This window comes from Dipodomys merriami, unplaced genomic scaffold (assembly GCF_024711535.1).
Source record: "Dipodomys merriami isolate MVZ:Mamm:240054 unplaced genomic scaffold, mDipMer1.0.p SCAF_12, whole genome shotgun sequence".
NCBI lineage: Eukaryota > Metazoa > Chordata > Mammalia > Rodentia > Heteromyidae > Dipodomys > Dipodomys merriami.
Window position 1 is genome coordinate 45,444,671 of NW_027202493.1, and position 20,252 is coordinate 45,464,922.

The window sequence follows — 20,252 nt, forward strand, 5'->3', positions numbered from 1 at the left end:
TAAGTTTGTTCTCATAATCAATTTGATGCTAGAGTTTGGCTTTGCTTTTTATGATCAGACCCAGAGTGTTCTGAGTAAAGTATGATGTAAAAATATCAGCATAATATTACATCTAGTTAGGGGTTGGGTTTAGCTGGTAATTATTTCTACAATGTTTTCATTTTCTTAATTTATTGTGTAGTTAAAGCAGACAATAGATGCTAAAATGAGGGCCATTTTGAGAATGGGATAGAAGGCTAAGTTAGAGCAGATATATTTTGTTTTTAACATCATAAATTACTATGCAGACCTTTCATTAAGATGCAATCCTCTCCCACTATCTTTCTGTAACCTTTTTTTTTTCTCTTATCTTACCTTTTCTCTTTCTTCCTCTGTTTCAGAAGTTGGAAGATTACACACACACAGAAAAAAGATGATGAGCTAAAAGTAACCCCTCAAATTTGAGAACTTCAATACGACTGATTCCTCTTCTATGAGCTTTTCTGGGTCATATGAACGAATTTTCTTTTGTTAACATAGGAGAGCTGAAGAGTCGTTGAGCCACCCACTTCTCAAATATAGTTTGTGTTAAATGAGTGTGAATTAACAGCTACAATAAATGATTACTTATTGCCCTTTTACCGAAGATCTGAAGAACGGGCCGCCCAGTTTTTTGGAAGTTAAGTTCATCGTGAGTAAAGTTAGTTAACGATTTGGTATTCGCTTAACTCTGTACTGCATGAAGGGCTGAGTGGAATACAAATACAGAAAAGGATCCGGGCTTATTGCCAACTGCATCTTCGGTGCTCACAGCCAATCACCATGAGCAACCATTCTCTGTGGCTCCCAGGAGACCCTACCCTCAACTACATATAGGTATCTTCATTTTCTTAGTTTTAACTCCTGGTGCATCTCCAAAGGGAAAAGAGTGCTGGAGAGACAGGGTGAGGTTTTATGACCGCGGCGGTGCTGCACCGGGGGCGTTCACACTTCTGTGTGACACGGGAAGCCGTAAATAAGACAGCACACAAGATGACCACAGAGGGTTGCGCGGAAAGCTGCCATGCCAATCTGGACGTGGGAAAGACAAATCAAAATTCGGGGCTGACTTGAATGAGAGTTCCTGCAGGAGTGTTTCCTGCAGCTCCCCACACCCCTCGTTGGCCAAGGGCGGGGTTTCCATGGAGGTAGAACAGATGGCTCGCTCACCCAGCCGCCAGCCATTACCTGCAACTGTATGCAAGCCGGCGTCTGAGTCCCGGCAGCAGCCCGAGCCGGCGATGACTGACACTTGCCTACCCCTGCCAAAGCCTGGTCCTCTCAAGCTAAGGGCTGTGGCTTCAAGTTGCAAGTTAGTTAATGCCAATCAGGCAGTGAAATCTGGCTGGGATCATTTATTTCGGCCTCTATTGGAGGCTCTGCCGAATCATGAGTTCTGCATGCTGTAGGTCTTTTGACAAGCACATCACCCTCAGGATTTCTTTAGCCTCTGGCTTCAGCTCCCATGTCTGAAAAGCTTGGAAGCTGTCATTTCTCTGCCCAGAACAATAAAACATTGTGCAAATTGTAAACTGATGACATTTTACGGACAGATCAGAGAAGCGTGTGTGAGGAGAACCCCCATTTGAAATCTGAAGGCATGGGGGATTTAGAACGGGACCTGAGCTCTTCCACAGCATGGTGAGCCACAGGGTCATGGCCTGACGGGAAGACTTGCACGGGCAAATGCAGAAGATTGGGCAACTTTGGGGCATAGTTTTGAGGGGGTTGGGGCAGACTTTTGTAAGGATTCATTCTAAGAACACCCAAGCTCTCCCCGCAGACAGCCAGGAAAGACCTTCAAGTAGCTATGCCATTATTGTGAAATCCGGTGATAAAACCCACTCTCCACGGTACAGGCAAGACCTGCATCTCATCCCAAGTGGAGAAAGAGCTTCGTGATGGCCGCAATCCCCCCAGCATTCCCTTCTTCTTACAAGGGCAGAGGGAGCGGCTCTGATGGTGGGGAAGAATTGTGATGTCACAGACATTCCGTCAGAAGAAGCACAACTCCTCCTGCGCTGTGCACTCAGCACACCAACAAGCTTTGGCTGTCAGGAGGCAGATGACACCTGACAAAGAGCCATAGGGCACAGACTCCAAGAAGACAGTGAGGCAGTCCTGAGAAGCAACGAACCAGGGCCCTGGAGGAATCTGATGTCTCTTCTAGAAACATTAAAGAAATTCCTAACCATGGTTGGATTAACATGCAACCCCCAAATCTCAGACAGCTCACACCAAATCTCAGCCAGTTAACACCAACTTCAGCCAGCTCACACCAGGCCTCAGCCAGCTCACACCAACCTCAGCCAGTTCACACCAAGCCTCAGCCAGCTCACAACAACCTCATCCAGTTCACACCAAGCCTCAGCCAGTTCACACCAACCTCATCCAGTTCACACCAAGCCTCAGACAGTTCACACCAACCTCAGCCAGCTCACACCAGGCCTCAGACAGTTCACACCAGGCCTCAGACAGTTCACACCAACCTCAGCCAGCTCACACCAGGCCTCAGACAGTTCACACCAACCTCAGCCAGTTCACACCAAGCCTCAGCCAGCTCACACCAACCTCATCCAGTTCACACCAAGCCTCAGACAGTTCACACCAACCTCAGCCAGCTCACACCAAGCCTCAGACAGTTCACACCAACCTCAGCCAGTTCACACCAACCTCAGCCAGCTCACACCATGCCTTAGACAGTTCACACCAACCTCAGCCAGTTCACACCAAGCCTCAGACAGTTCACACCAACCTCAGCCAGTTCACACCAACCTCAGCCAGTTCACACCAAGCCTCAGACAGTTCACACCAACCTCAGCCAGCTCATACCAACCTCAGCCAGTTCACACCAACCTCAACCAGTTCACACCAAGCCTCAGCCAGTTAACACCAATCTCAGCCAGTTCACACCAATCCTCAGCCAGTTCACACCAAGCCTCAGCCAGTTAATACCAAACTCAGCCAATTCACACCAAACTTCAGTCAGTTCACACCAAACCTCAGCCAGCTCACACCAGACCTCAGCCAGTTCACACCAGCCCTCAGCCAGCTCACACCAAGCCTCAGCCAGCTCACACCAGCCATAAACTCCTTCAGGCCTGTCACCTCGCCTGATGCATCATTTCCAGCCTTCAAACAACAAAAAGCACAAAATTTGAAGAAATAAAAGAAAAAAAAACATTTGTGAAGAGCCCCAGCAAACACAGGAACAAACATGGCCATCGGCTTGGTTGGGCAGAGCTGGCCCCTCTACAAAGAGACAGAGGGAAGTTCAGGTGAGCGGAGGTGGGACTCGGGAGATCTCCTTAAACTGAGAAAGAGCACAGAATCAAAACACAGACAGAGATGGGAGGAAGTGGTACTGCTTCAAAAGGGAACCAGAGCTTTACTGAAATAACAACAGGAGAAGGAGAGAGAGAGGAGCAGAAAAAAGATGTGTAGCATCGTCATGGTACTACACTCCAGGCCTCAATCCCGAATCCAGAAGGCTCAGAGCACAGAAGCAAGCGGACACCAGAAACTCCCCTGGGAACCCCACATCCAACCCACATAAACTTCGTCATTCTTTATCAAAAAGAGAAAAAAAAACTGGATTAAAAAAATTGTTACCTTATACAAAAGAAGGATGAGAGTAGTAGAATTCTATCAAGAAACAACAAGAGAAGTCTGGTAAAACATTTAAAATACTGGAGAAAAGTGAATTACAGTTCTATATTGGGTGAGATGAGTCTTTAGGAAAGAAGTCAAAATAAAATTCTTAAAATTGATAGGAAAGAAACACTAAGGCATTGGATAGGGCTGCTGGAAGATGTAATGCTTGCTCTTCGGGAGGTGGAGGTTTGGAGCTGCAGTCTCTTATGACAAGCCTGGGAAAGAACTTCACAAGATTCCCTCTCAGTCATGGGCTATGCACAGTAGCACATGCCTGTTGTCCTAGCTAAGCGTGATGCAAGGGTGGGGCCTAGTGCATACCTTGCTACCACCCTCAGCATGGAGAAGCACAAGAAAATCACAGCTCAGGCTGGCCAGGAAATAAAGCAAGACGCACAGTGTCAACAACCAAAACAGAAGAGGGTGAAGACCTGACTCAAGTGGTAAAGCAAGAAGCCCTGGGGTCAGTCCTCAATAACACCAAAATCAGCAGCAGCAGCAGCATCACCATCAAAGCTCCTCACCAGGAAGGAATAATGGAACCCTCAATCATACATCTCTAGGAAGGAAGGAGCAACGAAGGTAAAGTAGAATGGAATTCATCCTCTTCCAACTCACATGACACACTCTCTAAAACATAAGCACACCCAAGTGTTGAGGGAATTGGGTCTGCAGTGTAACTCAGAGCACAGCACATGTGTGGTATGGGGGGCACTGGGTCTATCTTCAGCATCTTAAGGAACATATTACACAAGTCATCTAAGTGACGACTGTATTACCAATCAGGATATTGATTTGTATAAGGGCAGCCAGAACACAGCTAAACTAGAAAACAATAGCACACCGCTGGAAAGCCTCCAGTTACTGAGGAATAATATAATATGCTTGAGGGCTAAATAGCATATTTTAAATTTCAAGAGATATCGTTATTTTTATAAAGTTTACAGTTTCTACTGAAAACATTATACCACTGAAAGCATATACTGATATTTTTTTTTTGTGGGTCATGGGCTTGAACTCTGGGCCTGGGTGCTGTCCCTCAGCTCTTCAGCTCAAGGCTAGCGAGCCCTCTGCCACTTGAGACACAGCATCACTTCCAGTTTTTCTGGTGGTTTATTGGAAATAAGAGTCTCTTGGGAACTTTTCTGCCCAGGTAATTTTGAACTGTGATCCTCAGATCTCAGCTTCCTGAGTAGCTAGGATGACAGGCGTGAGCCATTGGCACCTGTCCTAATTTTTTTTAAGCACTGGGGAAGTATGGTCTTGAATCTTGAGAAATTAGAGAACAAAAAGAAACTGGGTGCTGGTGGCTCACGTCTGTCATCCTAACTACTCGGAAGGCTGAGTTCTGAGGATCATGTTTAAAACTAGCCCTGGTAGGAAAGTCCATGAAACACTTATCTCCAATAAACCACTCAGACAAAAACAGAAGTGGAGCTGTTGTGCAAGTGGTAGAGCCTTAGTATTGAGCAAAAAGAAGCTCAGCACCCAGTCCCTGCGTTCAAACCTCAGGATGGGTGGGGGCAGGGTGGGAGAGACAGAGGACAGAGAAAGAAGAGAAGAGAGGAGAGAGAGAAGAGAGGAAAGAGACAAGTAAAAAGAATTTAAGTCTATAGAAAACAGGAGAAAATTTATTGTATAAAACATGAAATTACAAATGAACAAAGGAAAAATCCAACAGATATAAAATTATTAAGAAAAACGTAATTTAGATCTTTGCAAAGATTAATAAAATAGATCAAATTCTAAACAAGCTAAGTAGAAATAAGAAGGTAATATTATAAACTATTAGTATCAGAAATGTCAGCAGGATCATTATTCATGATCCTGTGGACAGAAAAAAGCCTTACCATGATTTATTATAAGCAAGTAAATTTGGTCATTTGGGTGAAAGTGATCTGAAAGACACAAATTGCCAAGACTCACACAAAATAAATAGATAATCCAGACAGATTTATATCATCTGTTAAGGAAAATGAATGAAAATTGATTATCCCCAAGTATAGAGCACTGGGCTTGGATGGTTTTACCCGTCCAAGCACTCAAGAGAGGCTTAAAAAAAAACAAAACCAATTTTCTCTATTTCTTCCAGAAACTGGAAGCATGGGGCCGCAGCCTCACCCGTTCTGAAGTGAGCTCGGTCTTCACGGGGAAACACATGGTGAGCAGGACGCGTCTGCTCGGCAGTCCTCAGCCAGCCTTGCTGCGTGGGGCGGGAGGCTGAGGCCGGCTGAGGCTCAGCCTGGGGTAGAGAACCTGTGTGCAGTGCAGGCTGCTGGGCTGAGAGCACTGTCAGGCTGGGACACACCGGAATGTTCTCTCAGCCTTGCAGCGGGGTTGACGGCGAGGGGAGGCAGGCACTGGGATCGTCCCCTGGCTGAAGACCAGCCTCGGGGCCTCAGCGAGGCTCCTGTTGAGCAGGAGGTGGATGCAGGAGAAGGTGGATGGATAGGTTGGTGTGTGCGCGTGAGTTCACACCACTGCTGTGCCAGCAGGGAGCACCCACAAGTCAGGGCGCCCCATTAGCTGAAGCTCAGCCTCCTGGCAGATCTCGAGATTCAATGTCATTTTCCAAGAAGAATCACCGATGTTCTTAGGGTGAGTGGCCAGCTGTAGACTTAGGAGGAGCGAGGTGTGGAAACGGAGACAAAAGACAAAACAGAAACGTAGCTGGAATATGTCCAAGGAAAGGGGGAGGGAACAGCGTAACATTTTTTCAGTGGGTACAATGGATAAATAGAGCATTAAAACATTCCTTATGAAAGCAAGTGTCTATGGTTCCACAGACATGAAATTAGGGGTTAGATTGGGCCTGAGTAAATGGAGACAGTGTCTGGCAGAGGAGTTCCGCAGGATGACTGGCTTCTGCCTTTCTAGCCATGGGGAAAGGAGCCAGCTCCTCGATCCTCTCATTGCAGTAGCGCCTACTGACCTTCTTCTAGAGGAAGAGCAATGATCACATTCAGATGCTAAGATAATGTCCAAAGGAGAAGTCTATAAAGTGACCGAGAGGGGACAGGTGAATTGTGGTGCCTGGCGCAAAGATAGAGCAAAGAGGAGCAGGGACGGCAGGTGACCATCAGCGATTGAGAGGTACTTCCCAGAGTGCGGAACACGCTCTAAAACTGACTGCAGTCACGGCCCGTTGTATTATATTAAATAGATCTACCCACAAAGCCATTGCGATAAAACGTGGAGCATATGGCCCTGGATGCCACATAAGTCTAGGAATCTTCAACGGACTCGTGGCGTAGACTGAGCAGCTGTGTCCCACACCTGTCTCTCTTCTCCTTTTGGTATACTTGGGGGCTGTGGCTTAAAGAAAATAATATTCAATTATACTTTGTCTCAATTTTAGTAAAAATATATTTTAAAATCATAGCTTTGAAACAAATTGATTACTCAATTTCTCATGAATATAAAAAAAGCCATGCTTCTTAAAATGGAATCTCTGAGTTGCTTGTACAACTAGATTTGGCATTTATGCTTTGTAATTTACAAACCACAGATTACTTTTAGTTATTCTGAAAATTACACAGTTTTATGATTCACATAGATGTCGGAAATATGTTACTATGTGCCTTATATCTAATATGCAGTAATTTTTAATTCATGCATACATAAATGTTATAGATACTTTACAATTTATTCCTACATGACACTGAGAAGATATGGACAATATAATTGTATCACCTCCACAAATTAAATAAGCTTATTTGTAGAAATTATTGTGAAATCTTCTATTTGTGAAATTGCTACTTCTTCCCATGTCATTTGAAGAGCAGAGACTTGAATTTCAGTGTAATTGGATCATAGTCAAGATTTAGTTATATTTAAGAACGTTTTCTCTCTCCTTTTGTAAAAAATGTACATTATTTAATCTTAAATTTAGGTCTTCATATTTAAGTGTTAAAAGCGATTTTTAGTTATGGCATGCTGTAGGATTCCAGCTCAACTTTGTTCCCGTGATGATGGCCGCTGGCTCATCTCTACCGTGCTCAGCCAGGTGTGGGACCGCAGAGATATGCGGCTCCAGTACCTCGAGTCTTCATACAGCTGCAGTGTCTCTCTAAGCTCCATCTCCTCCATCGTCTTTGGTAGACTATGAATGCATCACATCATGTTACAAACCAAGTTAAAATGTGGTTTTCCTTTATTTTTCTGCACCTGAGCCTTTGTATTCTGATTAAGCTGTAGAAAAAAGATGTTTCATTTTCATCCCTTTCCAACACCAAAGTTTAGCTCGTAGCTTTCGGGTTCTAAACTCACGATGGCTCTCAGATTCTTGTCAGGCAGACACTGGCTTTGTACATGGCAGGAGGAAATAGATGATGGACAGATGGCAGACAGAGAGATAGACAGACAGGCAGGCAGGCAATAGCTAGAGAGATACATAATAGATAGGTAAACAACTTCATTCATTCATGCATTCATGAACACATACCATTCATTACTGGTGCAAGAATCCCATTTAAGTGCTGTTTCCAAGTAGAGAATGTGTCAGTAAACAGAATGTGCACGTTGTCCTGGCTCTAAGCGTCTGCCTGGCAGTGATGTTTTGTTAGTGTAAGTTGCACGCTGAGAGCCTCACTAGCATTGCATCTCCTCGGCAAACCTCCCAGAGACGAGCCTCGGCTGCCCACGGGCTGGCTCACCAATGCTCCTGATCAGAGCACTCGACACAAGGCCTCTGCTTGGCGAGGCCTTGGTCCCATAGCCGAGGGATTTTCAATTGTATTCTGAATTCTACCACAAGCAAACTGGGCAACTTTAAACCTTATCTTTCCTGGACTGGGATTTCACTGGTGTAAAATTTGGAGGTATAAGCTGGAGGACAAGACCTTTCCATGAGTGTGAATTCTTAGAGTATAAACCCAAATGCCTGGGAGGACGTGACATTTGCAGATTAGATTAAACTCAGATGCCACGCAGACGCGAAAAGCGAGGTTTGTGTCCCATGACGGTGTGTACCTGTGTGCTCTCATCTTTCACACTAAATTCAGAACTGCTGAGGGCTGACGCCTGATTCTAGGCAAAGGACCTCGGTTTTAGGCTTCAGGAGAAGGTGCAGGTGGCAGGGTGCCACACCCAGCAGGCTCCTCGCAACACCCACAGGGCGTCAGCTCCCTGGGTGGAACATACAGAAAGCTGCTGCCCCCGTTCCCCTTTGGGCTTAAAATTCAGGGTAGAAAGCCAAAAGCAGAAGAAGAGCCAAGGATTCAGAAGGCAAGCTTGTGTAGCACCCCCGTGGCTCCGTTCCTCTTTACGAGTCTCATCTTTCCAAAAGGCCAGGCTGCCTTTCAGGTCCAAGAGGCCCAGGAGTTGAGCTCTTGGGGCTGATGCTGTTTATTTTAGTTAATTAAATCTAAAGAAGGGTATGTGATCCTGCGCCTTCCCACCTCATGCCCTTGCTGGGGGCAGTGTGCATGACTGTGCTCGAAAAAGGGCCAGGGCCTGACCCTCGGTACACCACGAGCCAAGCCCCAGGGCCTGAGGGCTAGTGACCCCCAATACACCACGAGCCAAGCCCCAGGGCCTGAGGGCTAGTGACCCCCAATACACCACGAGCCAAGCCCCAGGGCCTGAGGGCTAGTGACCCCCAATACACCACGAGCCAAGCCCCAGGGCCTGAGGGCTAGTGACCCCCAATACACCACGAGCCAAGCCCCAGGGCCTGAGGGCTAGTGACCCCCAATACACCACGAGCCAAGCCCCAGGGCCTGAGGGCTAGTGACCCCCAATACACCACGAGCCAAGCCCCAGGGCCTGAGGGCTAGTGACCCCCAATACACCACGAGCCAAGCCCCAGGGCCTGAGGGCTAGTGACCACTGATACACCACGAGCCAAGCCCCGGGGCCTGACCCCCCAGTACACCACGAGCCAAGCCCCGGAGCCTGAGGGCTAGTGACCCCCGATACACCACGAGCCAAGCCCCGGGGCCTGACCCCCCAATATACCACGAGCCACACCCCAGGGCCTGAGGGCTAGTGACCCCCGATATACCACAAGCCAAGCCCCACTCTTCTCTTCACCTGGCTGGCCTCCCCATACCACTAGGTCAATGAAGCAGGGCGTGAGTCATCAGACAGCGATGGTCACCAGGGCAGTCTGCAGCCCTTCACGTCGTCTTTTCTATAAAATTGTACGTCTTCCTGTAGAACCACAGTCTGGCAAATACTGATTCAAGTACTGCGAACACAGGTCACACCTGAGCTTACTAACCAAAACAGATAATGAGAGGAGCTATTGTGAACGCTCACCTCAACACAGTTTTCCAAGTGTAAAGCGAGGCCTTACACCGTGGGCCAATCCTCCCCCACCCCAGAGGGCGGGCTGCACCCCGCCGCTGTCTGAGAGCTCTGAGCCCAGTGGACTGCTGCTCCGTGTCTCAGGCCGACATAGAACCTTTGAACAGACACTGTTCATGTTGCGTCAGCCTCCTGGACCCAGAATTTCATTATCCACTTATCCACAGTACCGGAGTGTGGATGATGAATACAGCCATTCAACCAATCAAATGTCCTAAGTGTGTTTTACACACACACACACACTTGCACACACTTGTCCCCACCTATTGGTCCCGATCCCTCCCCCTCCGAACTTTACACTCTGGAAACACCAGCAAGTAGAAAACTTTGGCAGGGACTGTGACGCACTGAATGCAGTCCAACCATAAATAGAGAGTGGATTCAAGACTTAAGGGATGGCACATTGAGCTGTCTGGAGGATGGGGGAGAAGATCATAGCCTAGGGAGATTAGAGCACCTGGGAACAGGTTCACTGGGATTGATTACATGAAATGTCTGGAGTGACTCACGTGGAGAGAAGCAATGCCATGTGATGTAATAATGATGCTGGGTGACGTTGATCAAGAGGCAGTGTGCTCTCAAACGGACACATTTCACTCAATCCCCCTGGATGACTAACGATAGATAATACAGAAAGTGCACATTCTTATGCTTTTTAGAACATGGCAACGTCTTTCATCCGCTGTGGTGCCTACCCTGTGGAAGGGTGTCATGCCGTTGACGTTGTTGACTTTGCGAATGTCACTGCACGCACAATGCATACCTGTGTTGGCGATCATACCATGTGTGTATGAATTACCACACCACCCCCTGGATGTGAGCGTCACCGACCTCCCACAGCTCCCAAGGCAGGGTGGGGGGCGGCCTGTCATAGGAAGGGCTCCCGGGGGAAGGACAGCGCCGCCCAAGCAGCCAAGGGTACCCCCAAGACGCATGCAGAGCCCGTGGAAGCAGAGGATTACAGACACGCAGAGACATAAGTAGCCAGCAACTACTGGTGCGTCCCGTGTTCCCAGCACTCTTCTAGCACGCGATGGCTCTGACAGGTCAGGCACCGGAGCTGGGCAGGTCCACAAGGACTCCCCCGTCAACAGACAGGACAGACAGGGCAGAGCAGGGACTGAACCCCACACACCGGGCTGCTCATGCTTTACAACTGGACGACAAGACAGCGGCTGTAAATATTTACCACAGCTCTGGGACACAGATGACCTTTAATTCCACATGGAAGGAAGCTTGGGGAAAGATGCTGATCGCTGGTGTTTCCAGAACCACACACAACTCACCTGAAATTTTCCCCACAATCCTTTAATAATTGCACCACAGTCTTAGATGGATGACTGCACAGCAGGCTTTTCTTAATAGCGTGCTCTGTTCAGAAATAAGACAGGGCTGCAGAAAGAGAATCCAATCTGTCTTCACATGATATAAAGCTGAAAATGTCTTACAATTACAATCCATCCCCAAGTATTTGTTCAGTTACTCTGAAGACATAGATTCTCTTTGGTTTTTGCCCTTAGGAGCAAATAAGTCTGTTTCAAATTAAAAAACAACTAAAAGTTTATTTTTAGCTCTAATTAGGAAATTCACAGCATGTATCATGATCATTACATTGCAAATGTGATTGTTATTTCCATGACAATATTTTACATGTGAAGCTAGTTTTATTAATAACATAAAATTGTAATTTAACTGGGAGAGAGGAAAGGGATGACATTGTCCAAAAAGAAATGCACTCTTTACATGACTTAAGTAACTGTAACCTCTTTGTTCATCACCTTTATCATAACAATAAGAAAAATTCAAAATAATAAAAAATAGTATTTTAATATTATGTTACCTTGTAGTTAAGAAATGTACACACTTCCCCTCATGAAATGTCAGTTCAACATCCTATTGTTTTGTGTGTGACTCTATTTTATATTATGGAATATTTTCAACAGACTTAATCATTACATAGCAAAAGATAATTTAATCCAAAATATAATTTATCTATATACTCTGGCACATGCTAGAAACCTTGAAGTAAGAAATGTCTAGAAGACAGAAGTTCAAGACCGGCCAGGAAAATAGTAAGACTCTATCTAAAACAATAATAATAAAGCTGGATGTAGGTGACATCCTGGGCAGGAAAGTCTGTGAAACTCTTATCTCCAATTAATCACCAAAAATCCAGAGGGGAGATGTGGCTCAACTGGTAGAATACTAGTCTTAAGCAGAAGAGCTTGATGATAGCACCCAGGCCCTGGGTTTAGGCCCCAGAACCAGCACATGCATACAAAAAGTAACAACAGAAAAAGGGAAAAAGAAAAGAAAAATAGACTTCAAATTCTGTCTATTTTTAAATGTTTGTTAAAGGATTTCAAAGAAAATTTACAGGGAATAAAAATAATCTCTCACTCTACTGATCACTTAAAATATGGATTAATCTCTTTCAAAATACTTTGAGAAGTATTCCCCGTAGTACTTGAACTATTGGACATAAAAACCCCTATGAATGATGCAACGTGTCTTTCTAAAGTTTAGAAGAACATCTAAAATACAATTACTTTCATGGCAAATGATCCATTTTTGAGGTCCCTGACATTTGTGTCCTGATGAGGCTGAACTTTAATATAAAAAGTAGACCTGCCATGCTGGCCGCAGGCCTCTGTGTACTTAAACTTTACCAGAAATGTCAGATCCTCCCTAACTCTGAGGCCCTGAGAACACAACGACAGTCACGTGTGTTTGGAATGACTTGTTGTTCTTAGGCAGCTCTTTAGTCAGGATATTTGAATTTGATTTTGCTTACCCACCCGATATCAAAGCTTGGACTTGGAGCCAGGACCAAGGGAGGCAGCAGCTGCGTCTTCAGCCTGCAGTGGTGTCTGGAAGGCAGGCAAAGCCCTGGGCAGCCACAGCAAGTGACTCACCCCTGGTGCACACGTCCCTCCCACATTTCCTCAGTGTCTGAGAATTACAGGGTCTATGTGCTCCCCCACACATGGCCTGAGAGCAGTCCTTCCTATGGAAGAAGTGGACACATGACCCTCCTGTAGCTGGCTGACCGTGAGGAGAGGTTTGGGCTGTCTCCAGCCCCTTTGTTCTCTTGTGGCAGGAAGGGGGTGCTAGATGTACACTGCATCATACCCAGGAAGGGGGTGCTAGATCTACACTGCGTCACACTCAGGAAGGGGGTGCTAGATCTACACTGCGTCATACCCAGGAAGGGGGTGCTAGATCTACACTGCATCATACCCAGGAAGGGGGTGCTAGATCTACACTGCATCATACCCAGGAAGGGGGTGCTAGATGTACACTGCATCATACCCAGGAAGGGGGTGCTAGATCTACACTGCATCATACCCAGGAAGGGGGTGCTAGATCTACACTGCATCATACCCAGGAAGGGGGTGCTAGATGTTCACTGCGTCATACCCAGGAAGGGGGTGCTAGATCTACACTGCGTCATACTCAGGAAGGGGGTGCTAGATCTACACTGCGTCATACCCAGGAAGGGGGTGCTAGATGTTCACTGCGTCATACCCAGGAAGGGGGTGCTAGATGTTCACTGCGTCATACTCAGGAAGGGGGTGCTAGATGTACACTGCCTCATACCCAGGAAGGGGGTGCTAGGTGTACACTGCATCATACCCAGGAAGGGGGTGCTAGATGTTCACTGCGTCATACCCAGGAAGGGGGTGCTAGATGTACACTGCCTCATACCCAGGAAGGGGGTGCTAGATGTTCACTGCGTCATACCCAGGAAGGGGGTGCTAGATGTACACTGCGTCATACCCAGGAAGGGGGTGCTAGATGTACACTGCGTCATACTCAGGAAGGGCGTGCTAGATGTACACTGCATCATACCCAGGAAGGGGGTGCTAGGTGCCCGCTCTCCGTCACATACACAGTATGTTCGCATGTTTGCTCTCTTGTCAGTCAGTCCCTTTGTAACATCCTCTGCCTGTCCTGCCTGTGTGGGGGCCTTTCTAAGTAAACAAACATTTTCATTAAGTTATTATGTAGGAGAGCTCCTTAGTAATTTTCCACTCGGTGTCAGATGCTTTGTCTTGAAAAATGAGCCACTTGTGACCTTATTTCCAACAGGAACTGAACCTGCGGTTACATTTACCTTTTATGTTGTCATATAAATATAGGCCGCTTAAGACCAACTTTGGCTGCTTGAAGTTCATAGGGAGATATCTGTAACCCATTCCCTTCATGAAGGATTTTCAGCAGAGTGTGGTGAACACAAGCAGTGCCCAGGGGCTCTGCTCCCACAGTTTTCACTGGGTGACCCTCCGGTCCTGCTGACAGACACAAATAACTCACATTATGGAGATAATGGGGTAGTGGGGGCTAATGTGCCCCTAAAGCCAGAAATGCATCACACCTGGATAAGAGAGGACCCAGGAAATTGCGGTTGGTAGATGAGCAACATCAATTCTGGGTTTTTGTTTGTGTGTTAATAAAGCTTGACATTGAGTAAAACTGATGTCTTTTGGAGATTGTTGCAAAGCTTTAAAGCAAAGTGAAAGGCTAAGGTAGTGAGATAAAAGGAGAAAGATGGAGGGGTTGAGTCTACCGGTGCGTGGTATACATGCATGGGAATGTCAAAGGGAAGCACTTGTGTGCGACAAATATGTGGTAATAAAGAAAATCAAAACAGCAAAACACAGCACTGAGTAATCTATGCTGAGACAAATGCTCCATCATTTCCGTTCTAAGATCACACTCTCATGTGACATCTATTCACACAGTTCCTAAGGATTCTCTTTAATTCTTACTTATTTGACTTGTGTTCTCTACATTAGCACGTGTGATTCAGTGTTGCTTCTATATCAGTTTGCTGTAAAGAAGTCACTTAAAAATCAAAGTTTGGATAAACCTACTACTCCTAGTGCTGCTGTAAACTCCAGTCCTAAAGATTATGCCCAATAGGATGGATATGGAATATAAGAAGCACGTAGAGGCTTCATCCATTTTGTAATTATGGAAAGGATTTAGATAGTCCAAATTTAATTCATGGTATTCTTTAATTCTGAAAAGAATAGTTTCAGCCAGTCCTAGGGAACAGGACTGGCTGACACAGTAAGTATGGTAAACACAGTAAGTATGTCTTGCTCAATTTTAACAATATGGTTGAGAGAATTGAACTTGAAATTCAATTTTCTGAAAAGTGGCACAGGACCTCTTGTACATCCACAGGCAAAAAAACAAAAACCCTGACCTAAAATTCACAGGCGCCAACATGTAACTCAAAATGGAATGTGTGAAACTGTAAGAAATTTAGAAAGACAAAAAAGCCTAAAACCTTTAGTATCTGACAGATGATGAAAACAATAACAAGGAAAAAATACATAAGCTGATTTCATAAAAATCTAAAACTTCCATTCCACAAATTTTAAGAAGGTAAAATATCTACCTACAGACCAGAGGGGAACATTTATAAACAACAACATATCTACACCTGCAGTCCCAGCATGTAAAATTTAGAAATAACACAAAAGTCAACATGGAAAAGAAATCTACCTGGGACCACAACTGTTCCCTTTCTCCAGCCCTGGGGAAGCGGCCAGCTCTGAAGAAAGGGCTCATCGCTGAATTCAAGGAGGGGAATTGGCCTAACTCTGGATGGCCAAGGAGACAGTCTGCCAGTCATGTCACAGTCCAGTCTCGTATTTTGCAGGAATATGTTCTGAACCCCACCAATGACATGATTAGACATTTTATTACAGAGGACACACAAATTGTGAATCAAATATCCACAGAACAGCTACTACGCAATGAAAACGGAAACTCATACTATATGGCTATAAGCATGGATAAACTATTTCTTAGAACATGATGGCACCAACTTCTCTGGCAGAGACAGAGAAATGCAGTATGCTCAATGTGGCTGGAGACACCCCCAGCGATCCCTGCAAGAGCAGTGTGCTAGCTTCTTGCAAAGTCAAGAGAGCAGGTTCTGAAGTTTGGCCTCTGTGTTTGGTGACGTGAGTGTCAGAAGCCCCCACACCACTACAGAACGCTGATGCTGACTTGTTGGGCGTATACCGGAAGTGGAACGGTAGGCTCACCCGGGAGCTGTGGAACTCCATACCAATTCTATAGTGACAGGACAAAGTTACATTTCCACAGTCTTAATGCCCATCAGTGGATGAGTGGGGAAAAAAGAAATGTAATACACACACACACACACACACACACACACACACACACACACACACTACACATGTATTTATGTATTTATTTAAATTCTTATTTGTATTGTAAAAGTAATATACAGAGGAGTTACAGTTACATAACTCACGTATGATTACATTTCTTTTTGGACAGTTTCGCCTCTTCCCTTGTTTTCTCCCAGTTTTTCCCCTCTTGACTCCTCTCCCCCACAAATTGAATACTTCTTGTTCAATATAGTGTCTAGTGAGTATCACTGTTGAATTAGTTCAACCTTTGTCCCATCATTTCTGTGCTTCTCCTTCCCCTCCCCAAATCAGATAAACTTACATATAATACAAAAGGTACAGGAGATCGGGCTGGGAAGGTGGCTCAGTGGTAGAGTGCTTGCCTTGCATGCATGAGGCCCTGGGTTCCATTCCTCAGCACCACATAAGCAAAAAGAAAAAAGCAGGAAGTGGCACTGTGGCTCAAGTGGTAGAGCGCTAGCCTTGAGCTGAAGAACTGAGGGACAGCACCCAGGCCCAGAGAGTTCAGGCCCCACGACCGGACCCCCGCCCCCCAAAATAGGTACACAGATCAAAAACAGCAACTAAAGGAGAAAAACAGAAGAACCACCACCAAAAATACCCCACAAAAATAACCCCGCAAAAAGTAAAAAAACGGGGGGGGGGCTGGGAAGGTGGCTCAGTGGTAGAGTGCTTGCCTTGCATGCAAGAGGCCCTGGGTTCGATTCCTTAGCACCACATATGAAAAAAAATCCGGAAGTGTCACTGTGGCTCAACTGGTAGAATGCTATTTGAGCTGAAGAGCTGAGGGACAGTGCCCAGGCCCAATGGCAAAAAAAAACAAAACAAAACAAAAAAAAAACAGTAAAAAACTCCTTGCTTCCATTTCTTAGAGTTCATTTTGATAAGTATATTATCTGATCCTATGCACATAGCTATTGAGCCCTTGTGATCCTCTCCTAAGAATCTCCTCCTCTGATCTCACTGTGTGAAAGTTTATCATATCTGTGTGTCTACTGACACACATATATTTAGCAGGAAAATCATATCACTTACAGGAAAATGGTGGCACTTACTCAGAAGAGTAAACCTGTGAAAGACCCAGATGTCTTGCAGGTGCTGGTCCAACAAACACATGGCCTAGTCACGACCAACCGTGAGCTACTGACACATACAACGTGAAACATGCCCAGAGCATGGCATTGGGTGAAGAAGCCATCTCAAGAGCGTCCATTCTGTAAGGCCCATTCCTTTGGCAGCCTGGAAATGCTAACATGGCAGAAGGAGCCAGTGTGTAAGTGTTGACTGTAAGAAGGGTGAGGAGCAGAGCTGATCGTGGGAGGGAAGGGACTGTGGCTGGAAAAGGTGACCAGGGATCTCCACACCAGACGTCCTGGTGGACATAGCTTACACCCATTATCACCCAGTGAAGGGCACAGGAAACCACTGTGCATCATTTCTAATCACATGTAAATTCACAACCATGTCAAAATAAACTGTATTAACATATTCTCTCTACTGGAGAAAAATTAACATTTAATAACAGTTTTTAAAATATTCTGTATTTTAATATCAGTCATGTTTAGAGTCAATATTTTATTAAGATTAGCTGTCAAGCATTCTGATTTTTAGACTGCATACATTATATCTTTAGCTTTAATTAGACAAATGTTAAATTTGATCCTTAAAATTATCTTTTGGAAAGTGTAGCATGGCTCGTCTGATTATTGCTGGCATTTTAGAACTTCTATCAAGATTTCAGATGGCCTAAATGAAATCAAGGAGATCACTGATGCAACTTCACAATTCTTCAGTGAGGCTGAGGGAAATACAACAAACACATCTACACTCATTCTTGGAAGATAGAATATTTGAACTCCATAAAAATAAATTGGATAGAATTAGATCACATATTTGTATCTCTTTACCTCAGGAAAATATTAAACTCGTTGATTTCCTATTCTTATAATTTAATGGTAGAATGCTTTTTCTGTCCATTTTTGATTTCATAAGAGGATGCTGAAGTTCAGCCCCTACTGAAATGATTTGGAAGTACATCCTTGGGTTACTGCACAGAATATCAGTGTCTCTATACACGTTTTGTAAACAAAAGTGGCAAGTTGTTTTTTAAACAATTCCCCCAAATGATTATATTGTTGTCACATCAGAAACAATCATACATCTTTCATTATGAGTTAACATTCAAATACTGTCTGAGAAAATTACTTTTGACATCACAGGAGTCTATGTTCTTTAACATCTTTAGCATTATTTTTTCAAATAAATTACCTTTGAATCTCATGACTGAATTTGGATCATTTTTTGGAAAAATCAGTTGGCTTGTATTCAGGTGATTTCCTTCTATTAAAATTGTCCTGGGTTTGTCTCTCTCACATGCATTTCTTTTTCTCTGAAACAGACAGGAAAATACATTTTCCATCTTGTACTGAATTGCCCTAAATGCTGACATCTCGAAACTCTGTCCACAAGCCGCAGCAAAGACATGGAAACAGGAAACCTACTGGAAACGCCAGCAGTGAAAATCTTCGGTGGTGGATTATGCATGGAGGAAGCTGGCTTGAGTGTGGAAGTTCGAGTGCACTAGACAAATGGAATTCCCAAGTTAAATGTGTGCTGGTGCCTTCAGCTGGTCCAGCGTCTAAAGCCTAAACCGATGGACTTAGGAAACAGGCCACAGTCAGCCGCCAGTGCCTGAGCTCCCGTGGACTGACACAAACCCGCTCTCCACTGCTGTCTCCAAATCTGTAAAGTTTTACTTGGTCGACAGAAGTTTGTATCGATGCCCAGGTCAGCACCTCTAAATCAGGTTTTCAAGTAGATATAGACTAAAGGAATTGAGCATTGTCAGCTTGTAATACGTCCTGCTGGTTATAGATGCAGCCTGGTCACCAGCAGGTACGCTTCTGCATAGAATAGAAATGTCTCCACAACCTGGATAGGTACAAGGCAGCCCTGGGCATCTGTTGCTAGCACATTGTACACAGGAATTTTCTACAAGAATGTGATCGATCCTTGTACCCTTCTCTCTAAATATGACCTCAGCATGTTACCTTGGTACACTGATGTTGTCATGGTGGACGTCCCGTTCTGTTGAGTAGGTGCTGGCCTCAGGCATTCCGCACTAAGAAGCCTTCCTCTCCATACTTCAACTCTTCTTGTGGAAATGAGTGTCATGTGCGGGTGTGCAGTACAACTCAGTGCTTCGTTGCTGACTTAAAGGGTAGAGACTTTAAACTGATGGTAGTAAAATAGCTCATGAGTTTTCCATTTCTTTCCTATTTTGATTTGCATTTCTGTTTTGTCTGAATCGCTTAAAAATCTCATTGAAGTTTTCCCCCCCAATCCTCCCCCCCCACCCAACCCTCCCCTCCCCCCCCCCCCCGCACCAACGTTGTAAAGCTCGTTTTCGACACGACAACTTGTACTTCTCATTGTTGCAACAGGTCCACCTGTATCCTTAAACGACTTGTTTTTCCCCATCTCCTCCACAAGTTATACTGACATCAAATATAGTGAAGGCAGGGGTTATACTGTGGGGGAGGGACATACAAAGCAACAAAGAGATAATCTTATAAATGTGTTAAAACAAATGTATGAAGGAACAAAACATTAAAATACATATCTAAGGGTTCATTTCCTAACATCACATTATCTGACCTTTTCCGCTTGACTCATACATATACTAGATATTGAAAATAAGGGAAACCATGGGACCTATGTTTCTTTGGGCCTGGCTTACTTCACTTAATATAATTTTTTCCAAGTCTTTCCATTTCCTAACTAATGGGGCAATGTCATTCTTTCTGATGGAGGCATAGAGTTCCATTGTGTATATATACCACATTTTCTTGATCCATTCATCTACTGAGGGGCATCTGAGTTGGTTCCATATCTTAGCTATGGTAAATAATGCTGCAATAAACATAGTTGTGCTGGTAGCTTTAGTGTGGTCTTGTTTGTAAACATTTGGGTAAATGCCCAAAAGTGGGATTGCTGGGTCATAGGGGAGCTCTATGTGAAGTCTTTTGAGGAACCTCCATACTGCTTTCCAAAGTGGTTGAACAAATTTACATT

At 44.9% G+C, this 20,252-nt stretch overlaps 1 long non-coding RNA gene across 1 annotated transcript; it reads right to left on the minus strand.

The window, feature by feature from the left end:
• Positions 1-17,771: 17,771 nt before the first annotated feature.
• Positions 17,772-19,180, minus strand: LOC138823097 (uncharacterized). The gene is made up of 3 exons (XR_011370744.1): positions 18,680-19,180; positions 18,447-18,567; positions 17,772-17,976 (listed from the first exon to the last, which is right to left on the minus strand). It is a non-coding gene; the product is annotated as an uncharacterized lncRNA (long non-coding RNA).
• Positions 19,181-20,252: the final 1,072 nt, after the last annotated feature.